Below are 9,084 nucleotides of genomic sequence, written 5' to 3'. Positions count from 1 at the left end.
GTACATATTCTTCGGGAAGATGCTAACAGGTTGCCACAAGTTCTCCACTAACATCCAGGAAACCAAACAGCAAATGGAATGGACTGTTAAGCACGCCGAATCTATTCGTCGGTGCCGCCACGTTCCAGAGACAAAACTTATCCCTTTGTGTGACGATGCTTCTCTTTTTTCTACTTTTGCCGGCACAAATGCAATCTACTTTTCAGGTTCCCCAAACACTTTCAGTAGTACAAGGCACAATCAAGGGGTAAATATTCTGAAGATTAAAGGCCAAGGCATCCCAAATCAGGGGCAAACAGGAATGGGATTGTTCTCCCCCTCCGCCCCCAAAGTCAACCCCGATCGATCGGCAAGCGAACCTAGCACAAATTAGGCCAGCGCGAATCTTGCATTCCCAGAGACAGCACAGGCCCCTGAATTCGCTGCGCCCAATTAATCCTAACGAACCAATCTCTTCTAGCAGGAAATGGCAGCGACGAATCAAGAACGAAATAGTAACCCCTTCATCGAGCTAGATGATTTCAACGGATCAATTGATCAAAATAGATACAGCAGATTGACCTTACCTGTAGCCTGGGAAGGCTTTGGATTGTTCTCTCCTTTGCCTTCGGTCCCCGAGAGAAGGAACGAATGAATCGATTCCGGCAATGATTGATGGAGCAGGTGGGAATGGGATTATAGGTCGGCGTAGGGGGGCTGGAATCGATTGGAGTCGTCGCTACTCTCTCGCGGCCTCCTCCTCGTGTGCCATTGGCCGGCGCTGAATCTTTTAGTTCAAGCTTGACGTGGCCTGCCTGTCAGTTTCTTCAGACTCTTCCTTTTTTAATCGTGTAGCATCTTATCCATGGTTGGTTTTCCCTCCTTTTTTTTATTGATTGATTGAAATCAATGGGGTTTTATTGAACTTCCCAAACCGTGTGACATGTTTGGGCATCTCCAAGCTGACCCACCATATCCGTCCGCGGACCGGGGCTCTGTCCTTTGACACGGTTGCGGGAGCTGGTCATTTAACCGTGATCGCATACATCCGTCTTTCATTTTGAAATAAATTTAACAAAAGTGAACAAATTTGATGGATATTTAAACAAACCAGACGATATTCATTGATATTCAGACAATTTTTACATTAAATTGGATGTGTTTTTTATCTAAACGGGAGCAAACTTATTATATTATATATTTCAATTAAAGGTACTCTAAACCTAGTCTAAATGACCGTTGACGCATGTTCTGCATGTCCGGCCGGCCATGTGCGCCGGGAACTGAAAATATCCTCCTCCATGTTGCCGGCAAGCGGCTTATCAGCTGACGACGATGAGCCCGCCAAGCTTGGCTTCAACGGGGGGGGGGGGGGGGGGGGGGGGGGGGGGGGGGGGGGGGGGACGGGGAGTGGTGGCCTTACTGGGTCCCGTGCGCTGGCGACCTCCCATGCTCTAGTATTCCTCGCTGCCGGCGGCGCCCGCAGACGCGTCGGCTTCGTGGTCGTGGCGGCGGGGCGCGGCCATGGCGCTGTTAGTGACCTCGTCCTCATTCTTGTCATAGACTTCATTCACCCCCTCGTCGATCTCCTTAAAGGTGGCTTCTAACTCCGTCTGACGGACGCGATATCGCCAGCGGTCGTGGCGGATTTCATGGGCGATGCAGAAGGATTGCAGCAACGCCTCCTACTCGCCCATGTCCACGTCCGACGTGATGGCTGGGTCGGCTTCGAGTTGCTCCTCTGCGCGTCGGTGCTCGTCAAGGAGGCAGAGGTTGTACTCCTGGTCAGCTTGCGCCTGCTGAAACGCGCCCTGCCGCTTTTCTAATACCATCTCGGTGTAGTGAGCACGGGCCTCGCCCATGGTAATGTCGACATTGTCCGACGAGGATGGGGGAGCCGACTCATCGTCGGTCGCCTCGCATTGTGGCCTCTGCCAGCCTGCCTGCCTGCCAGCTGGCTGCAATGGCGGCGATCTCCTGCTTCTGCTTGGATGAGAGGTTGTTGTCCTAGATGGCTTTGAAAGTTGAGGAGGCCATGGAGGGCGTGGTGTCGATAGGAGAAAGGGAGTGGAGGATGTTGGGTACGACTACGGCCAGGCGCAGAGTTTAAATAGTAGGTGGATGTGTGCCGCCTGAATAATTAGGCTACAGTAATTACATACTAATGATGCCATGTCACCGCTGTCATCATTGTTAATCTCACGTTAGTCCAAAACCGATTTGAAATTCAAATTTAAAATTAAGTCAAACGGTAAAAGTTTTCAACATTAAAACTAAAATGTTCAAAATGGGACAAATAAATCCTATGTAATAATGGTGGAGAAATCACATTTTTATAAAATGTTTAAATACTCTAAAGTGAATAAAATAGTAGCAAAAACAATTAATTAAATACCTTTTTCAATTGATACAATATTAAACTATCCTATTCAGTTGCCCAAATTTATGTGGCAGTAGTACATTTATCTAGACTAAATTAGGAACTAGTTATGTATTTCATTTTAAAAAATAAAGTGAAAATAGAATAAAACAGAACAGAATACAAATAGAAAAAGAAGAAAACTCCCCGTGGCCAACTGGGACAAATTCCCACCTGGCTAGCCCACTAGTCCAGACCGCTATGGCCCTGGTCTATGGCACAGGGGCCCCACGCCACAGAACGGTTTAAAAACAAATGTTAAAATAAATAAATTAGTAATTAATTAATTAATGAGTTAAGTTAATTAATTCTATTTAATTAATCTAATTAAAATGAATTAACCTAACCCCTTAGTTAATCTAATTAATTCTATTTTAGTTAGTCTGTGTCAATGACAACGGGCCCGCCCGTTAGTTGACTGGTCAACGGTCAACTTTGCTGACGTCATGCTGATGCAATATATATTTTCGAATAATAATAATTCAAGAAAATGATTAAATCTTTATAAATTAATATAAAATAAACCGTAGCTCGGGTGAAAATACTTTGTACATGTAAGTTGCTCAGAACGACGAGACGAATCCGAATACGCAGTCCATTTGTTCACCACACGTCCCTAGTATAGCGAACCTGCAACCATCCCTCTCCAGTCCGTTTGTCCGAAAATGCGAAACACTGGAAATACTTTCCCTGATGTTTCCCCTCTTTGCGGGTGTCACCTAATACCGTGTTAGGGCACACCTAGCACCGCTACTTGTCATGTCATGCATCGTCAAGCTTCTATTTGCATTGTATTTATTGTTTCAGCCCCCTCTTCTCTTCGATAGACTACGAGACTGACGTCGTTGCTGCCTCGATTGACTACGGTGTTGACGACCCATCCTTCTCTGCCGAGCTTCCAGGTAAGCCAATCCCCCTTGTTCATCCCGATATCAACTACTCTTTCCCTCTACTGCTTGCATTAGAGTAGTGTTACTATTTCATCGGTTGATCCTATACTGCTCATAGCATGTCCTTGTTACTACTGTTGATACCTTTACCTCCAGTCCTAAATGCTTAGTATAGGCTGCTAGTATATTACATCAGTGGCCCTACACTCTTGTCTGTCTGCCATGCTATATTACTGGGTCGTGATCACTCGGGGGGTGATCACGGGTATATACTATACTATTACATTACTTATGTTACTGTTCGGAGATGGAGGCTGAAGGGGCAGGTGGTTCCACCTAGGTAGTGGTGGGCCTGGGTTCCCAACAGCCCCCTGATTGTTACTTTGTGACGAAGCGACATGACAGGTTGTGACCACCTAGGAGACAGGTGGGCCTGGTCCCTGGTCGGCGTCCGCGGTTACTTCAAAATAACACGCTTAACGAGATCTGGATATTTGATCTGAGTCTGGCCACTGGCCTATACGCACTAACCAACTACGCGGGAACAGTTATGGGCACTCGACATCGTGGTATCAGCCGAAGCCTTCTTGACATCAGCGACTGAGCGGCGCGCACCAGGTTGGACCGCGTAATGCAACTTCCTTTGTAATGGAGGTTGCTAGGTCTACTCACCGGCCGCCCATGCAACATGCGGGTGTGCAATGGGCGATGGGCCCAGACTCCTGCGCGCTTAGGATTTAGACTGGCGTGCTGACCTCTTTGTTGTGCCTAGGTAGGCCTGCGACGTGTTGATCTTCCGAGGCCGGGTATGACCCAGGAAAGTGTGTCCAGCCAGAGGGATCGAGCGCGTTGGGTTATGTGGTGCACCCCTGCAGGGAAGCTTATCTATTCGAATAGCTGTGCCCCTCGGTAAAAGGACGACCCAGAGTTGTATTCTAACCTTATGACAACTAGAACTAGATACTTAATAAAACACACCTCTTACAACTTCCAGAGACAACCCGGTGATCGCTTTCCCAGAGGGCGACATGGGGAGGATGGCCGGGTAGGATTATGCTATGCGGTGTTCCTTGCTGTTGCACTTGCTACTCTCTTCTACATGCTTCAAGATGGAGGCTGTTAGACGTGTAGTCTTCGATAGGACTAGCTATCCCCCTCTTATTTTGGCATTCTGCAGTTCAGTCCATAGATACTACCCATTTCATTGATACCAATGCATATATAGTGTAGATCCTTGCGTGTGAGTACTTTGGATGAGTACTCCCGGTTGCTTTGCTCCCTCTTTCCCCTCTTTCCTTTTCTTCTCAGATGTCGCAACCAAATGTTGGAGCCCAGGAGCCAGAGGCCCCCGTTGATGATGACCCCTACTACACCGAGGGTGCCTACTACTACGTGTAGGCCGCCGCCGACTAGGAGTAGTTAGGAGGATCCTAGGCAGGAGGCAGCGCCTCCTTCGATCTGTTTCCCCAGTTTGTGCTAGCCATCTTATGGCACCTTGTTTAACTTATGTCTATACTCTGATATTGTTGCTTCCGCTGACTCATCTATGATCGAGCATTTGTATTCGAGCCCTCGAGGCCCCTGGCTTGTAATATTAAAGCTTGTATGACTTATTTGTGTTTAGAGTTGTGTTGTGATATCTTCCCGTGAGTCCCTGATCTTGATCGTACACGTTTGCATGTATGATTAGTGTACGATTGAATCGGGGGCGTCACAAGTTGGTATCAGAGCCGACTGCCTGTAGGAACCCCCTTTCCAAAATCCTTGGCCGAAGTTGTGTCTAGTCATTATAAAACTTTTACTAACATGGTTGTGTGGCTTACGGGCCCACGTCATCATTGGATGGTATTAGGATCTTTTATTCCTCGATCTTTACTCTAGAACTCTGATCTCTTTTCTATTCGAGTTAAATGGTTTTGCTAACTCTAACTGTAGGTTCTCGTAATTACTTCCTTCCGGAGAGCCCCTTATTATAGTTGATCGCCTGCCGCACCATAAGATTCTGAAGATACTCTCTGATGTTCTCTTGAGACTTTGTGCCCGTCGTTGTTGCAATTCCCTTCCATCGATAAACCCCTATGGATAACCACGTATACTCGCCATTCATACAATATTTCCAAGTTTATCTTGTTATTACAAATACCCCAAAATTCTCTCTGTTGTTCCGAGAATCCTTTGAGCTTACTGCCTTGCAGTTATTTGCCACCTGAATACCCATGCAGATAATTTCTCACACTTATCGAGGATTTGTTCATCCTCAGTTGTTCATGTGTTTCACAAAATTTCTTTGGAATAGTATTCGGTTTTCTGAAAATCCTCAGTGGCCTATTGCTCCTGAATCCTTTACCTTCCGACACTATGGTTAATTCTATATTTCTAGCAATCTCCGTTGGCATCCTTTGTCACTATCATTTCAAGTCCGTTGATTCAATATATTGCGAATGCTCGCAATCCTCAATAAGATCCTAGAATTCATCCTTCCGGCTTAGGTGTAATTTTAAACATGAGCTGGATCTCGACCAATCAAATTGCCATCAATTATTCCCCTAAGCCTACTCGACTTATCCATCCTTAATCAGAGCCCTTGATCCCGATCCCTTGATTTGGAAATCTTAATTCATTTACCTTTGAGCTTTGAATTAGTCAATTGTTTCTATAATCCAAAGCCTTTGCTTTGTTTCGTCCTCTGAGCGTGTGTCAATGCTCACATCAGCCCCATTATGGACCGTCAGATCTTTTGTTGAATTATCATCCGACAGTGTCCTTCATATACAAAAACCTTGAGAAGTTCTTTCCCTGATACATAATGCCATTGGTAAATTCTATTCTCTGATTTGGCTAACCATGCTCCGCTTTCTAAGCTGGTGATAATTATTCTCTAAGCTTGTGGCATATGTTTCTAAGATGCCCTGATGGGTTGAACCTATGCCTTCCTTAATCTGTGTGGACCCGAAAGTTTTCCAAGGTTCATACTCCTCTGGTAATTCACCAGGTAGGTCTCCGCACTCAAATCATTTTTAATAGAGCATTGAATGAAAATTTATGCATTGCAGAAGTGGGAGTCGACCTTGAATTTTGTGTTCATGCCCATGGACACGATGTAGAACCTATCATTAAAGCTTATCTTCAATTAATTATTCCCTTGGTATAAGTTCATCTTATATCTGGGGTCTGGCCTTTTGCAATCGTGGTTCCGGCCATGTTCTCCTTTAAATACAATTTCTCGTGCAAGTTTAAGCACTCTTCTTCTATAGACCAATACCCCAGTCCAACCTCTACATTGATCTATCATCGAGTATTACCCCCTAGTATCTCGAGATTATCACAGAATTGCATAAATTTTTATGAGTTTTCATGAAGTACTACATTATCACTGATTCCAATTTTTCACGGGCTCTGAGTTATTAAACACTCAAAGACACCGACAACTGAATCGAGTCCGCACTGCGATTTAACAACTATTAGTAATATTCATTGCTTACAAGTTTGTACTCGATCATGTCGTTCCGAGCTGGTTGACTACATCATCATCGTCAGGCTGACTGCTTGACCATTCTACGTATGTCCTTCATCCCCGGGACAGAATCCCGACAGTGCTCTAAGCTTACATCGAACTTCAGCATCATATTGTTTGTCTTTTGAGACAACTCCGAATTCTAAGATGACATCTTATCTATGGTTATAATAACCTTTTGCTTCACCATTCCCTTGGCTTGATGTCCCCACCGATCGATTACACCTTCTTGAAACCTCTCGACAAATTTGTTTTGATCATTGTCAACAATTTGATTTCTTCCAAGTTGTGTGTCGAATTCAGGATGAGTAATACCACCCTTGCCCCCTCAATGATTTGCATTAACATCGACAACATTCTCGCATTCCCTCCGACACAAAACTTGGTCTTGTTTTGTGTAGTTTCCTTTCTATCCAACTCATATTATGATTCTATCTTGGAGTATTACCATCTGTTATGTCAAGAATGTTGAGGGAATTACCTCAACTATGAAATCTTTATATAGTAATACTTCTCACCATCACCATTCTTTCTTGGTCCCCGTGTTGGTTCTAACCGGGATACCAACAGGTGAATGGTGTTGTTTGGATTCTACCCTTCTAGCAACCCTATTGCTTTGAAGTTATTGGCCGACCGTTCATTCTTAGACTATTGATTATTGAATCACCATTCTAACATTGATCATGCTACCTAAGGCCATATTTCGGGCGCACCTTACAACTCAATGTTTATTTGTGTATGTTTTTCCTCGAGCATACATCATTATATCATTTGATATGACAAATGTTATCTCCTCGTCCACATAATTGTGGAAATCCATCTTTTTGGAAATCTCGATGATATGTCGCTGAGTCCATCAACCACCTTCTCATCCTCTCCTTGGTTTAATGATGAACTCTGGTTTCGGAACTTGCTTCCATGGTTCATTTCTCAAGAATCTTAAAATGTCCTTGGGTAAATTTGTGTTGCACTTTTCTTCTCGGGCATCCTGAGTCTGAGGTATCCTTATTGGGGAACATAGCATGCAATTTCAAAAAAATTCCTACGATCACACAAGACCTATCTAGGAGATGCATAGCAACGAGATGGAGAGAGTGTGTCCACATACCCTCGTAGACCGAAAGCGAAACCGTTAGGTTAACGCGGTTGATGTAGTCGAACGTATTCACGATCCAACCGATCCAAGTACCGAACGTACGGCACCTCCTTGTTCAGCACACGTTTAGCTCGATGACGTCCCTCGAGCTCTTGATCTAGTAGAGGGTCGAGGGAGAGTTCTGATAGCACGACGGCATGGTGACGGTGATGGTGATGTGATCCGCGCAGGGCTCCGTCTAAGCACTACGACGCTATGACTGGAGGAGTAAACTGTGGAGGGAGGCACCACACATGGCTAAGAGAAATCTTGGTGTGCCTTTGGGGTGCCCCCCGCCCCCATATATAAAGGAGGGGAGGAGGAGGCCGGCGGCCTAGGAGGGGCGCGCCAAGGAGGGAGTCCTACTTGGACTCCTAGTCCAAGTAGGATTTGCCCGCCCCACCTTTTCCTTCCAACGGAGGGGGAAAGAAGGAAGGAGAGGAGAGGAAGAGGGAAAGGGGGTCGGGCCCCCTCTCCTTCCTAATCGGACTCCCTTTGGGGGGGTGCGCCCCCCTTTGTGGGTTGTCCCCTCTTCTCTCCCATGGCCCATGAGGCCCATGATTCCCCCCCCCAGGGGGGGGGTTCCGGTAACCCCTCGGTACTCCGATAAAATACCCAAATCACTTGGAACCATTTTGATGTCCAAATACAACCTTCCAATATATGAATCTTTACCTCGTCATGTTCGTGATCTCAACCAGGACTCTAAACAAACTTTGGTCACCAAAACACATAACTCATAATACAAATCTTCATCAAACGTTAAACGTGTGAACCCTACGGGTTCGAGAACTATGTAGACATGACTGAGACACATCTCCGGGCAATAACCAATAGCGGAACTTGGATGCTCATATTGGCTCCTACATATTCTACGAAGATCTTTATCGGTCAAACCGCATAACAACATACGTCATTCCCTTTGTCATCGGTATGTTACTTGCCTGAGATTCGATCGTCGGTATCCTCATACCTAGTTCAATATCATTACTGTCAAGTCTCTTTACTCGTTCCGTAATGCATCATCCCGCAACTAACTCATTAGTCACATTGCTTGCAAGGCTTATAGTGATGTGCATTACCGAGAGGGCCCAGAGATACCTCTCCGATACTCGGAGTGACAAATCCTAATCTTGATCTATGCCAA

The sequence above is a fragment of the Triticum urartu genome, chromosome 5 (genome assembly GCF_003073215.2).
Source record: "Triticum urartu cultivar G1812 chromosome 5, Tu2.1, whole genome shotgun sequence".
Taxonomy (NCBI): domain Eukaryota; kingdom Viridiplantae; phylum Streptophyta; class Magnoliopsida; order Poales; family Poaceae; genus Triticum; species Triticum urartu.
Note: the sequence above shows the minus strand (reverse complement) of the source record.